Source organism: Centruroides vittatus, unplaced genomic scaffold, assembly GCF_030686945.1.
Source record: "Centruroides vittatus isolate TY-2023 unplaced genomic scaffold, ASM3068694v2 contig_3313, whole genome shotgun sequence".
Taxonomy (NCBI): domain Eukaryota; kingdom Metazoa; phylum Arthropoda; class Arachnida; order Scorpiones; family Buthidae; genus Centruroides; species Centruroides vittatus.
In genome coordinates this window covers 75,835-92,084 of record NW_027122127.1, presented here as the reverse complement: position 1 = coordinate 92,084, position 16,250 = coordinate 75,835, and the positions used below count along the sequence as shown (strand labels likewise).

At 30.2% G+C, this 16,250-nt stretch overlaps 1 protein-coding gene across 5 annotated transcripts in view; it reads left to right on the top strand.

Annotated features, from left to right (window-relative positions):
• Positions 1-457: 457 nt before the first annotated feature.
• The window catches only part of LOC136973928 (uncharacterized), a 58,862-nt gene continuing 43,069 nt past the window's right edge, over positions 458-16,250 (top strand). For 3 of the 5 annotated variants that reach the window (XM_067268694.1, XM_067268693.1, XM_067268692.1), the window contains exon 1: positions 459-798. The gene's annotated coding sequence lies outside the window, so the exon portion shown is untranslated. Of the gene's footprint in view, positions 799-16,250 lie in introns of all 5 variants that reach the window. The other 2 variants (XM_067268695.1, XM_067268696.1) reach the window with 2 other exon arrangements.

The following is a 16,250-nucleotide window of genomic DNA, read 5'->3' as shown; positions in this document are numbered from 1 at the left end:
GTACTTTTTCACAGTCAAACAAACAGAAGAATTAAGAAAAATGAACAATGAAATTTAAAAAAGTGAAGTTAGATTGACTTAAAAAGTTTGTTTGCTCGTTAAGTCAATGAAGAGCCAAACGAGTTTAAAGTTGCGCGTGTTTACAAGAAAAGCCCCCCCCCTTTTGTTTCCAGATAACACTAAAAAATATCACATATCAAGGACGACAATTCGTTCAGCAAGCCAAGACTATCGCTGCTCTATAAATCCAGCAAACACCTATTAAATCCTCCAAAGATCAATTAAAACAGTGGTAAAAAAAACATTTATATTTATTTAACTGTGTGAGAATTATCTTATTTATTTAAAAATAATAATAGAGAAAGTGCCATATCGAAGCGCAAAATGCCACTAAATGAGATCATGGTGAATGAGTCGAAAGTGGCGCCCCTCCTGTTAGAAATCGGCAACGTCAGCTGAACTGTAGTTGGTTGTTTGGCTGCACTCTGGTTGGTCGCTCAGGTGAACTCGTGGCGTTAAGTGGCGTCCGTGCAGCGCTCGTTTACTCGTGCTTCGTTCTGTTGTTCCCGTTCGACCCTTCCTGACAATAACACGAATGCCAAAGAAGAAACCGAATGTGATCGTACCTCACCCGTCTATATTCCATACATTTGATTGTTGTTATCGGCTAAATTCCGTTTTAAATAATATACTCGGGAGATAAACTGTGAAATCGATATATATTTTTCTTGTGTTTTTCTCGTGTGATTCTTCTGTTACCGGCTCCGTCCTTGCAAGGAAAGGAAACTTGCCGCCAAGGTAAGTATGCATAATGACTTTTAAAGTATATTGCTTACGTCCGATAACCGTTTCTAGTTTTATTTTATTACTTTTTATGCTTCTTCCCTTTGTAAATTTAGCTTTTGGTTGCCTTTTTTTAAATAAAAAAAACAAGACCTTGAAGAAAGATAAATGCGATTGTTAAATGCCTCGATACGGTAGTCTGTCACTAGTGGAAGTTAATTTTAGGTCATTCATTATATTTCTATACATATACGATTTACCTAAAAGTAACTCCTACTAATTATTATTGAAATGGAAACTTGGTGATGGTACGATAACGTGAGCGATTAACAACGCCCATTTGATAAATTATTTTATTACAAAATAATTACATACGGTTTCGTAAATCGTAGAATATTTATGAAAATTGTATATTTTTCCTGTTTTATTTGCGCTCTCATGATTTGTGGCATATCGCTTATCGGTCTTTCGTGACGTTTAAAGTGAGTCACATGCGTATTTTTCTTCTTATTTCTGTGTCGTGATATGTTATAAACTCGTTGCTACGACTGGAAATTCCTTTTATGATCCATCTGAGTGCGAAATTCTGTCACAGTCAGGAGCTATAACGTGACTGAATAATTGTGCGTGTCAAGGCGTCCAAACTAATAAGTGCAGAAATTAGGGAACAATATAGATAGTTGCAAAATTAGTTTCATTGAGTGTCTGGGAAAGAAACCATTCAACTCTTCTTTTTTTAAACTAGATATTGTACTTTTCCTGTTTTCTCTCTTTCGGAACCGCAACAGAGCATAGAAGGGAAGCCAGGAAGTGTATACAATACGACACCTGCTTCCTGCATGCATATGCGTTTGCTATTCTTCTAACCTCCCAAAAGTCTAGATAAATCCTCATTAAATAGATAAAAAAAATGGTATATTTAAGTAATTCTATAACCAATTTTCGCTTATAATCCAGTATCAGTTGTAGTGTCATGCGATATCAGAAACGTACAGTTGTTTAATGGTAAATGATTAATTGGGTTTTTCTACGTAGGATACGATCAAAGATTTTCATCAGATTTAGTTTATAAAGCAATAATGAAAAAAAAATAAATAAATATCTCGTTGAAACCAGTTTCGATATGCTCGAAAGAATATTTAATTAAACGGTTCAATGTTAGGTCTGGCTTTGATTGCAGGAGATCTAATTTCTGTATGAGAATTAAATAGATCTGAATAAAGAAATTGAAAGATCTGTTCACTCGAATGAAATCAAAACCTCGGATTTTTTTCAATTTTTATGCAAATTATGCATTCAGACTTTCACCAGTTACGTCCCATGACGTGCTCGATGAGATAAAAATGAAACGTTTTACGCCAGACAATTGAAGACTTTTTTAATTGTGCACATAGAACGTGTTCTCGTCTTTTAAATGGGATTAATTTTATCAAGGTGTACCTAATCTTTAAAATGGAGTATTAGAAACAAACATGACTTCGTCACCCGACATCTGCTAACGAGTTAAATATGACGTAAATCGCCCCGTTCATTATATCAGTCATCTTTCAAACCTGTTTTACTTGTTTCCGGTCTTTATACGTTTACTTTCGTCTCTGAATCGAGTGGGACTTTATTGCTACGGCTCGAAGGGTGTTTTGTTTTCTAAGAGCTGAGAAAATTAAACCTCAATTGTGTAACACAGCCGATAGCCTAGATCCGTTCACACGATTTGCAAAGGATCCTTCTCGCGCCGTAACCATGCACAAGTATTCTTAACTTAAACACGACCTTTGACTCCCTCCACATTTATTAATCACGTAAATTATTTAAATAGGTATAATTCTAAACAAATATTTTCATTTCATAATAGGAAAGGATCGAATATAAATCGTATGAAGTTTAATATAAACATGGTAGTGTCTAGACGCGTGTTCCTCTATTGCAATATCTATTCTTACTTTATAATGATAAATGAATGGAATTTTAGTATTATAAATTAAATCGAACGTACTGACACGCTTATAATTTGTACGGAAGCGTTTGGTGAAGTTGAAAGTCAGCACGTCCAGCGCCAACTGTGCCACTCGGCTCACTATATATAGCGAAGGATAAAACTGTAGCGTCATTCGGCACTCAAGGCTAAAAAAGAAGTATATATAAAACACCCTCAGAATTGCTGGTTCATGATCAAGATCATGAGAAATAATTTTTTTCCTTCGTGTCTTCGGGTGGAAGGATCTTTAAGAATATACCACGACTAAACAATAACCAAGATAGAACCGGGCCAAAATATATTATTTATACAGGGAGAATAAATTGTTTACGCGTTACGATTCCGTTATAAGACGAGAAGTATTGTCATAAAAGGAGCATTTTGTAGTTTTAAAAGTCGAAAAAAGTGCCGAATAATCATTAACCAAGCTCGCAGAGAATTCTCTGTTGAGTTGTTCCTTTAAAAATAACATCAGACCAGATTTAGTTCAGTACACCACGTGTTCCGGAGAGTTTCCCTTTGTTGCTGACCGGTTACCATGGCGAGTCGAGGAAATGACGTCTATTTGTGGATAGTATTTTTTTCCATTATTATTTCTGCTTCGTTTCTGCACGCAATGTAAGTACAGATACCCTAGTTACTTCGCATTGACGAAATTTTAGTCGAGTAACGCCCCTCTGTTTTTATCGTTACTATCCATTAAAGGTGATCTAAATGGAATTGGAGAAATATCGAGTGACGTTACTTTTTAAAACAGTATTATTATTATTATTTCTTTCTTATCTGAGTTTTAATCAATTTGACCTTGGTGACGACGATTGCCAAGACGATGATCTATGTTACACCCTAGAGCAAGCCTATTTCCCACGTGGAGCGTGTGAAAGGAAATGCTACGAGGGTGCAGGTAGTTTGATTTCTCTCTTTTTTTAATATTCGAAGAGTGAAAGTGATTAAAAATCTGTGTGGAATATTCCTATAAGGTATTCATTTCTACCACCCTCTTATAAGCTTACGTGCGCATTCGTCTATAATTCTAATAGCTCCATATTGAATATATCGTAAGAAATGTTGAAAGCTTACAGCTTTTTACTGAATATTTCCGTATTCTTGCAGATGAGATTGAAGGAAACGTTACTGCACGCGTTAATGAAGCATTTCTGTAGAGAACACCCATTATAATGATATTTAAGCACCATAAACGAGGATTTTATTAAAAATATTCACAATTTTTCAAGAATTTTTGCTTTTCCTGTAAATAACTTTCGTAGTAACTAAATCACTCATGAAATATTCGTGAAAATTCCCCCAATACAATTGATTAGAGTGGAAAATTTCCCAGAAATTATTTATTAACGTTTTAATGGACGGAATATTTGTTATATTACGTAAATCTGCTGCAACATTTCTATTTTTAACAGTTTTGCAAGAATATTTAGCGATATAGTCATAAATATTTTCGCTTGTCTCGCTTAAAACTTCTGGTTTATAAGCTTACAAGCGTAAAAAATTACATAAAAGTATTCAAAGAATCTTGTGTAGAACATAAATTTCAGTTTAAACGCGTATCAAATCAAGATAAAAGTTGATTTTTATCGTTTAAACCAGAACTAATAATGTAATTTAAGTTACGGATGAAGGTACCAGAATCGTTGTTCTGGAGTTACCTTTTTCTTGTTTTTTTGCCCTTTAACAGAAAAAGAAATTTTGTATATTTTTATGAAGTGTTAGTTAACAACCCCGTTAAAACGGTTGACGACTTCGCATCGATGTTGCCAAAAGTTGGAGAATGATTAGCGAAGTGTAACAGGCGGAAACAAATGGAATAAGACTGGTTCGTTACACGCATTGTGCAGCCAAACATGAGGTTATAAAATGAATCGAATGAGAAATCATTCGGTTTTTTAAACATAAAAAAATTTTAAAAAATACAAACACAATTTCACGTTTGTTATTGAAATACAATAAACAATTTCGGCCATTTTTATTTTCTTTAAATTGACGTAATCGTGTCTACAGTGCTGCCAGATTCAGTAATTAGAGGGCGAATCAGTGATATCGATGTCACTCATTCGTCATTGATATTGATAGAGAATTAATTTGAATAAATTAATTCTAATATCTAGTGTATCTGGGTAAAAAAAAATTTTAGTGGAAAGGATACCCTAATTTCCACAGTTTCGACCATAAAACATGTTCCCAAAAGGCCTCGGGAATTAATTGTGAAGCCTTCAGGGTTGAGATCTCGGTTTCCTGTCTCTTATCAGAGGTCATATGGTTGCTTTGCCCGTGACCGATTATATATTCTGTGCACGTCTCATTGACAAGTGCCTTATCTTCATCGTGTAAGAGTGTAGAGTTGTGAGAATCTCGTCAGATTATTAAGAAAATTAAGTTGAGTTCAATGAGATTCGAATTCGGACTCATTTGACTTACAGAGATCACGGGGGGTGTATCCGCGGCTCGATACATATTGTCTAAGACCTAAATAGATATTAAGGTTCACTGGAGGAAGTAAAATGTCAATAGAAACATCCACTGTCCCAATTCGCTTCATTTAAGAATAGGTCAGATATGTAAGAAAGATGTAGCCCATTATGAACACATGCAGATTAAATGTCGCCAGATATCCAGGTTATATAGGCTCTACAAAAGATATCTATCGTTAGGGTCGGTGTCATGCGATGGTCTAACGATTTTGTCGGTCATACAGGAGTGACACGAACTTCTACTCAAATGAATTTTTCAGGAGGAATTACTCCCAAAGAATCGAATGGGGTAACGGCACGATCTTCGTTAATGATATCTAAGTCAGCAGTTAGGTAAAAGAAGAAATTCCGAATCCAGATGAAATGATTTCGTGAGGAGAGGTCATTTGTGACGTCATTTCGTCACGCAATCCTCTCAATTTGGAGGGAGGAGGGCCCCTTGGCCACCATTTGGTCGTGACCCTAAACGTCTTGCAATACGATTTTTCCATACTGTTGTTTGAAAGGGAAGTAGAAACAATGTTAACCTAAGTAGAGAGAGCCTTTGCAATGAAAAATAAAAAAGAAATTTCACATAATTGCATTCCATTCGTGAAAACAGTCGTTTTTATTCCTCATTCTGCACCTGTTTATAATATAAACTGGTGCAGAATTTTATTACCCTAATAATCATTTATTTAATTAAGTGAAATTAATGTTAATTTTAAAAAATTTTATAAATACAAATAATACTTTATTAATATAATTATTTATGATATGCCATTTTTACATCATTAAATTATCGTATATTTTTTATAAATTTAAGAATTATGGTAATTTAATGGCACAAAATATTAATAAATCCAGTATTAAGTTGTAAAACGTAGTAGAAAGTAGATCTTATTTTGTACATGATGCATGATTTAACATTTCCAATTTATTTTATTTTTTTCCTCTGAAAGTTTGAACAGAATCCAACTAGTCGAATGGTTGGACAAACAATTTGGCTACAATTTAATTGTAGTGTTATTTACAAATACATCATTTTTCTTTTGGACAAAGCTCTAGTGATCTACAAATAATTTTAAATTACTTTAATAGGTTCTACATGTCTTGTGTCATTTTAATAATAGAAATGCTCCACAACAGTTTAAGAGTATTTATTACATGTATTGTTAGCTTTATATATTCAAATATTCTATGTTTTCAAGCTGTAGACTAGATGTGATGAATATCTAGAGCTTACATATCGTAAAGGTAACAGTTTAAGGTCTGAATATTCATCAACTTTGTCTTTCTAGCTCTAAATATTCAAGCTGAAGCTAGATACAATGAATATCTGTCCTGGTTTTAATCACATTTTGATAAAAGTTAATTTGTCCTGTCTAAAATGTAAGATTTTCTTGTAAATATCAGAACTTTAGTGGTTATCAGATAACAAATTTAATATAAGATAAATTTTTTTTTAACACTGCAATGTTCCGAGCTTTACATTATGCCAATGCGATTGTTTATATTTGTGTCAATAGTAATGGCGCCTGCCAGTAATGTTACAAACTCGCACCTATCGATAAAAAACGTCCCTATTTTCCCCTATCACAAGGAGCAAAAAATTCCCCGTTTCCTGACAAATAGAATTGACATATACTTTGATCATTCAATTCTGAGTTTAATTAATGTACACAATACACAATAACATAGAAAACGTTTAGTCAAAATTAAAATACCCATACATTAAAATTGCCTTTGAGAGGTGGGGGCTCTACGGGGGTCTGGGGCAAACGCACACCCAACAAACTAGCTCCAGATTGCCCTACAGGGATGCAGGTTTCTCTTACGAGGGTGCTACACCCCCACACAATGCCGCACATGGTGATAATATTACCAATTGGTCCCGGTTTCAATTCTAAAAATTATGGTAAATCTGATTTCAGTATCTGGCGGCTATGGAGTACGTTGGCAATCAACAGGGTTAAAGCCCGCAACTCAGAAAAAAATCTATGAGGCCCGCATACAGCTTATAACGCCTACAAAGTTCCTTTGAGGCCCGTACCAGAAAAGGTTGCTCATCACTGCTCTAGATATTCACTACATATATTCTTTCTTATCTCTAGATATTCAAATTAGATACATTCTTTATGGTTAAGAAAGAATATGTCTAATTATTTAAGATAATCTTGACATATTCAAGAAGATTAATTGTAACATTGTTTCTTGTATAACCTACATTTGAGAAATAACTGTAATTTACACATTATAACATTTAAGTTTATTAATTTTAATAAAATTTCTATTAAAAAAAGTAACTTTCAAATTTACATGGAAAGGTAAAATGCACATTAAACTTGTTTACAAAATATAATTTTTTTTTTCTAGTGTTACCACTAAAATTACTTGAACCGAAACATAATGTTAATGGGAAATAAAAATGCAGTGAAACAAAATTTATTACTTGAATCTCCATGTTAACTTTAAAAAATAAATCACTAAAATGCTTTGTTTAAAATAATGTTATTTTGAATACTGTGTTTTCTATAGGTGTGTATGAAGTATCATCACACAATAGAGCATACAATAACCATTGTAGTCAATAGACCTACAGGCTATTGGGCCTATTTGTAAGACCTAGATTACTGTACATATGTATACTGTATTTACAATACATCGAATGTTTTTAGGTTCTAAAATGACAATACAGAACATGACTACCGGGAATTAACGTGTAGATCTTGGCTGACTTCGCAGAATTATTCTTTTAGGATCTTTAAAGTAGATTTAAAATGTTTAATTTGAAGATTATCTTCTTTAGAATCCACTGAACTGTAAATAAATTAATTATTTTTAATGATAATAAGCTTGAAACACCTCCTTATTAATTAAGATGATGAAATCTGATGCGGATTACCTGCAAAGTTAAATTGATGGTTTTTTTTTTTGCTCTTATACTCGACTTATTCCATGATCAATTTAATTTGTGGTCAAAAGATTATTAACAAAGGATTAATTTATCTTTTTCGTTTTTCATTTCATAAACTATCTAAAACTGTTTTAATTACAATAGACCCCTCATTGATTTCCTTATACTGTGGCTTCTAAGTTGAAATACTGAGGAGGCCCCTTCAAAAGTTATTGTCGACCCCCCAAAAAAGAAGAGAAAACCCGTTTAAGTGAGGCCCTTACAGTTACGGAGGCCTCGAAAATATTTATTACAAATTATTTATTCTGTCGTATCTCTTGTGTATTAAGAAAAATCTTTATTTATTTTTTTGTCAAATTTTATTATTTAAAAAATAATTTTTAACGTTTGCTTTTTAAATTAGTATTCTGGAGGCCTTCTTGAGGCCTCCAGCATACTAATTTCTCGACACTTGAAAGACCCTAATTACAACTTACAAATTTCTCTTTGATTTGGCAGTGAAATCGAATGTGAATTCTTTAATGTTTACTGTAATATAAACTATGAAATTTAAAATTGAATTAAAATTACTCCATTAAAAATCATTATAAACAGAAACCTCGTTTTAGCGAGGTTTCTGTTTAAAATAGCACGATGTTTTTTCTTATTTAATTTAAACTTACAAATAGAAACCTCGTTTTAAAGGATCTTCTAATGTACGTTTGTAAACTGTAATAAACAAATTACGTAATTAAAAACAGAAAACATCATTAAAGCGAGGTTCCTGTTTATAACGAGAAACGTAGCGGGGAATGTTTCACTTTTAAAAATATTTTATTTTTATTTAAGGTCATGCCTAAATTCGAAACATTGACATTCGTTCCTTACAGCAGATTGTATACACGAGAAATATTTACATTGCTATAATACTGTATAGTGGTGCGACCTGTTTTTTATTTTTTATTTTTTCTTTTTTCCCCCTGTTGCTGCTGCTGCTGCTGCTCTTTTATTGCATGGAGTACATTGACACGGCCACCGGGCTTCCTCTTTTGAACAATCTCTCTTACCTGAATAATTGCCTGTAACAGATTACTATTTGTTGATAGATTGTAATCTTGTTTTCCTCTATCGAATTACAGTTCTCTATCGATTACCCGAATTAACGTTACACACATAAATGAAAGCCTTTTAATATATTTTACATACACCTACACTCGCAATTTACAGCACAACTAGGGACAATACTGTAAACAAAACCTATAATTAAAAGCTTGTATAATGTAGCAAAACAGCCAAAAAAAAGAAAAAGAAAAAAGGAACAATATTTTTTAATGTAAAATTATGCAAATGTAAAGTTTTAAAGGATGTGAATGCTGCTTTTTGTTTATTAAAACATATCATTCTAGTTTTTGAACTAAATATTATAGTTTATAATTAGAATGAATTAATCATGGAGGGTTTAAAAAAAGATTTTTCTTTTTAAGGTTGTGATTCGAGTAAAGAAATACTTAAAATAATAATAAAATTTTGGTGAGTCAGACTAGGGAGAGAGAAAAAGGGAAACTCAAGGTCAACTGGTGCTTCTTTCACAAGTTGCTGATTCTACACAAAATTATTGATTATTAAGCACATTTTCAAGGGGTGTCTGTAAATATTTACTAAACTAAACTCCCTTTCAACGTGTACAAAATATCAAAGAAACATTCTTTATTCATTGTATAAGAGATTCTAGAATAGAACAATTATTTCTAGAATTTTTAATTCACTCTGTAAGATTTTAACAAATCTTCATTTAGTCTATAAAAATTCTTTGAAATATTTGTTATTGCTTCTAATTTACATGTTTTAATGTGATATCTTATTTATTTTATTTGTAATTTATATTATATTTATTATAATGCTAATCCCTGAAAGTTCATGATTACATTTGAGATTGATTCTCTTATATTAAAGTAAGAGAATCTGTCAGGGATCTTCAAGCAAAATCTCATAACAAAACCAAAATACTGTGGCATATTGCTAGTAACAGATAAAATATAAGTAATAACAATAACAATTTGATAATTCAGGGATTAAAAGATCTTAAAATAAAATCTTCAAGGATTGGCATTACAATGAGTATAATTCTAACTATGTACATTTTTTTCTGTACAGATAAGAATTATTGAAATATATGGAAAGTTTAATATAAATTTTGTAATAAATAAATTACAGTTTACAATAGATACAAACTGAGCTGCATGATTGTATTGTAATAAAGGAATTCTTCAGTTACCATTGCTTTACATTTTTCATTGTACTGAAATGTGAAATGAGTAATTTCTATTCTAGAATGAAATTTCATTTATTTATAGTGTAAAGCAGTGTTTTCCAAAGTGGGAACTACCTCCCCTTAAGGGTGATATAACACTCGAGGGAAAACTGGAAGGAAAAGGTTGGAAGGGGTGTTAGAAGACAAGGGAAATAAAAGGAAACGTTGACCTAAAGTAGGATTTTAAAAATTTCTCTTATCATACATGGAATTTTGAAAATATAATATACAACACAGAATTTTGATAAGATATACAAGCCTTTTTAATGATAATGATGTCGAAAGTAAACTCACTTCAACATTATTTTTTATTTTTTTATCTTTCGAATCATTTACTAAATTTATCTGTCGTTTAGTCATTAATTTTTTAAAGTTTGATTTCAGTTATAAATCTGTCTCGCTTAAATTAGTGGAATTTTCGTTTATCATCCTCTGTTTTCTTATTTTTCCTTTCATTTTTAGCCTTGGGATATGGGAAATTGGAGATTCCCATGTGATAGGAATTGGCAAATCGAAGTTAACAAGCTATTTTCCGGTGATTTACTATTGCTCTTCCATTAAAAAAATCCATATAAAGCAATTAAAGAAACGAATTTATGTGTAGATGCTGTAGTGCAAATAATGTTTTTATATTTAAACTTATCTCGTCTGCTAGTACTTTATCAATTAACAGGACTTATTACATTGGATTTATGGATGCAACAATTAGATCTTATAGATCAGAAATAATATTGTTTATTTAAATCACCTGAATACATACACTTTAACATTGTGTTTCGGACCTGTTTGACTCACATCAGCAGTATAATAAGTCCTGTTAATTGATAAAGTACTAGTAGACGAGATAAGTTTAAATTAAGTTAAGGACACAAAGGCATATTAATTAATGTTTTTATATATTTAATATAAATTCCTTTAATTATATATTTAATTTTATGCGCTTAATTTTTAGTGTTCCGTGAATTAAAAATAATTTTTTAAATGATTTTTATTAGCTAGAGGTGCGTGGATCAATTAAACATCGTGACTTTCTCACCAAGGCGTTACTGGTAACTCGCAATTACAGGGCCTCTTTTCCCCGAAAGCCAACGAAAAAATAAAAATTTTCACCACTTATCAAGAGATTTAGATCATTTTCATATAAAATATTAAATTTTAGAGCTTAAATGATCCTTCTGGCATTTTTTTTAAAATCTGGATTTGTATGTCATTAAACTTGTTTTTGCAGAATTTAATAGTAAAATTGACTTTTTTTTTATAAGTAAATTATTTAATTTTGTGATATTTGAAGTACTTTATAGAATGATGGACGTCTTAGAAACGAAACCACGACTCGATCGCATGTGACATGTGACACTTCGTAGGGTCATAATAGGGCTATCTTAGGTTACAGAACTCTCTTAAGTGAGTTATTCTGATAACAATGTGTATGTATTTTTAGTACCGAAAATGAGGATTAGCTTCAGAATTGATCTTTTAGAAAAGGTTAGAAAAATCTAGTAAAAGGGAAATAAAAACGCGAATAATAGATTTTTGTTTTCAAATAAATTGATGAAATTAAGTGATAACGGTGTGAATGATTCCAGTTTAATGTTTATCGTAGAGTACAATGACTTTATTGAAGTAGATAATCCCGTATATAACGCACTATCGAATGTTACTTTAAGTACTACGCCATTTATTTTTAATTACGCGAACTAGTTGCGGAGGCGCCACTGTTTTCTCATTACGTACGATGACGTAGAAGTAATTTGATTGGCTCTCATTTTCAATTTAAATTTATTTCATCTATATAAAGACCGTGTTAAAAGTTATAACTAATTCATTAGCATGCAGACTCTCATTCTGAATATTAAATTCTGGAATTTGATTATTAAATTATTTTCATTTGGCCTACTTACGAAGGTCTTTATAGGATCACCTTTAATTTTTATATTCAATAAAAGTAGAGAATTATAAAAAAAAAACAAAATTTATTATTGCCCTTAATATACGTGACATGTTTGCGCTTAAAATGAGCTGGAATTCATATTAAAAAATGAAGAAATAATATTTTATATACCAGTACTTGATTATAATTTGTGTGTCTAATTAGCATATTATCTATATTAATTATCAATAAATATAATTTACACATTTTTAAAGTCGAACCTTAAATAACGACCATCTCTAAATGGCAGGAAGGTTCTTTTTTAAAATGCATACAAAATAATCTGCAAACAACGGCCATTTTCTGTTCCCGTCAGTGTCCGTTGTTTAGAGGTTTGGCTGTATATATGTATATAGTTTAAAATTAGGGCGCTATACTATGAATCATATAAATTAAATCTAAATAAAACTTTTAAAAATGCGGCTGTTTTTTTAATTTTTATTGCATTTACTCATAAATACATAAAATAAAAGTTTCTTTATTTATCTATATAAAGTAACAGGAGAAAATTAGTATTTACAGTTCGTTCACCTTGTATTACGAATGAACGTTTATACAATCGATCATTGATACGAGAAAAATCATACGTAGACAAGAATTTTTCTTGGAAAAATTATTTCCTGATAACGTTTTATAGTCCTACAGAATAAATTGCTTTCAAAAATGGAGGTCTACTCGAGTGGTTCTTAATTAAAATTGGATAGATTTGAAATTTTGGATGAAGCTCAACATTGCTCACAAGTTGAACCTATAAATTATTTCTAAGAATGTTTATAGCCCAGTAGAATAGATTAATTGCTAGCAAGATGCTTTGCTGGGGTCTATTTCCTTTAAAATATTTGGATGAAACTGAACTTTGCTCACGAATCTAACTCGTGATAAATCTTTTCTTCATTAAAGTTTTATAAATTAATAATAAAATAATTGGCGATATCCCCACGCAAAAGAATGGAAACTAACTTTGCAAGTTCTTTCCACGCTAAAGAATGGAAATCGAGAACAATAAAATAAAAGTTTATAACTTCTGTGGCTTAATATTTTATTCAATAATAATTTTACACGCAATAAACTTTTCTAGCTCACGCTAGAAGCTCTATAAGAGCAATGTAATCCGCTCTTTTATCGTTTATCTCGCAATTGAAGACATTTTTATGTCTTCATTTCCGGGATAGAAGGATCAATCGATATGAAATTTTCTACATAATGCAATAAAAAGAATCACTAGAAACAGAAATAAGCTTTAATGACTTTACCTTTTAAATGTCATTAAAACTTATTTAAAATGCAAATTTATTTTTAATAGATTGCAATATGCGATTTAGAAATAGCGTGGTTGTAAACGAATCGATCAATTCCGGGTTATGTGGGCGAAATAGTTAAAAAAAAGTGGTGTTTATATGTACCAGTCTGTGTTGAACGATAACATAAACAGGGAGGAAAAATAAATGAAATTCACCTCAAAAGCATATTGTTTAATTTTATCATCAATCATACCCCATAAAAGTAGAATTACTTTAGCCATAATTCAAAAATTTTTCAAGTTTTGCAGACTTTTCTATGGATATATTTAGTAAGTATTTATTAAAAACACTTATATAAATTTTTCTATTGAGCTAACTTGATTGTTGATGATCCAAAATCTTTTGAAAATTATAGAGAGAAAATGTAAACAATGACATAAATTTTAAATTTATATCTGAACAATTTCGTTTTAAAATGTGTTTTGTTAAATATTTTAATATTTATGTTAAGAAAATGGAAAGCATCCACATTGGTTCTAAAATTATTCTAGAACAGTTCTGGAAAGTTGAAAAACCATCAATTAAATTACACAAAATTTTATAAAATTTTCATGTCAATTTAAAATTATATTAGTAAATTAATTTTTTAATTTACTTTTAACATTTACATTTAAATTTTATAGAATTCTGTCACTTAATTGATGCTTTTACAACTTTCTAGAACTGTTCTAGAATAATTTTAGAACCAATGTGGATGCTTTCCATTTTGTTAAATTTAAATATAAATATTAAAGTATTGAAGAAAACACATCTTACAACAAAATTAATGAAATTACTCAGATTCTTTTTACATTTCTTTTTATAACTTTCAAATTTAGCCGTCATTATTTGAAATTTGAATTTAGTTTATGTGCCTTTGTCGGCAGTTGAAAAGTTTTATGAAATTTTTGGACTGTTTTTAACTTGTGAGATCTTATTTTTCTGCAATTTAGTACTGTTTAATGTAAACACGAGCATGATTTTGATGCGCATCTCGTACTTAGTAAATGATATTTTAAAGCGGTCGTTACTCGGTTTATTTTATTTATTTCTAATTTTGTAATGGTAATTATCATTTCAATGCAAGGTAAAATTAAGTTAAATTGAAAAAGGAGTTTGGGTTTTTATATTATACTATTTAGATGATGAATATCCAACTATTTAATTCATATGTTGTAAATAACCTGATGCAAGCTTTGAAAATTTGGCAAATTATTTATAATAGAAATACATTCCAAAAAGTATGGTGCCCACCAGTTGTGGAGTAAATAAAACTGCAGAATACTGCTAGCTGGTTGCGGGTTCGTGCCTTACTAACGGGCTGGCTATATGGAATTGTATGTTTTTCATATATTTAATATCTAACAGGGGTCTGTTTCTCGGAGAATGTTCTTCCAGGAGGCATCCCCCCTGGAAAAATGCCCGTATGTTGCATTGCGTTATCCCACTAATTTAGTCCAAAAAGTATTTTTGCAGAGTATGATGTTATGTATTGAAAAATAAGTTGTAAATCAACTATTAATATTTGGCACAAAATTAACTTTATTTAAAAAAATTTATTAAACAGGTTTGATTTTCAACTTTTAGGGCAACTTTTAGTATAAAAATTTTGATTATAAATTGACTTGTATTCATGGAAATAAATTATATAAATACTTACAAAAGTAAGCCCATGAAAATGTTTATATTTTCAAAGTTGTTGTTAATTTGTTAATAATTAAGTTCATATTTATTAGAATGCTAAATGAGGTTTATTTTCTTATAAATTTCTCTATTATGGTTCAAGTTATGTTTTGTATGTAAATTTGTTTTTGTTTATATGAGAAATATTGTTATGGCTATTGTTGAAAGTAGAGTTTATTATTATTATTATTATTATTATTTTGTAATAATAATAATAAATAATGTATAAATGATAATTTAGCTTGGTATTTTAGGAACGATTACTTGTTTACACTTACATATTAAGCACCATGCTTTGAATGCTGTTTGTATTATTTCTTCTAATGACCTGTTTTTCTTTTATTTTCATTTAAATTGTTTTAAATATTCATGTAAAATTATAATGAAAATAAATAAAAAAAATAAATTATTGGTAGTGCAAGTCATGCAGTTTTTGAATTAACTAATAAGAGAAGAAAATAAATATGTAATATAATATTAAGTATTTATATATTATATTATTGTATAAGATGAAGAAAGGCAGTTATTAAATAGTGGTTTTCACTGTCTAACATCATAATAGCAATATATTACTCTTTCAAATGAACTAATATGATTGTCTAGTTATTGATGATTTAAGTTATCATCAGAAAATTATCTTTCTCCATCTTAGATGGCCGAATCTTGTTGAAATTTTATGCACTGTTTAAAAAGAATATTTTCATTAATTTAATTTGAATTAAAGATAAAGATGGCCGTATTTATTTTTTGTTTCGATGAATTATATTACAAAATGTTTCTGATTTGCATAAATTATTGTTAAAATATAATTAATGATAAAGATCACTAGATGTTGGCAAATTATATTAATTCAGATAAAGCAAAAACTAACAGTATTGCACCATAAACCATAAATTATAATTTCATTTTAAAATTTGACTTAAACTG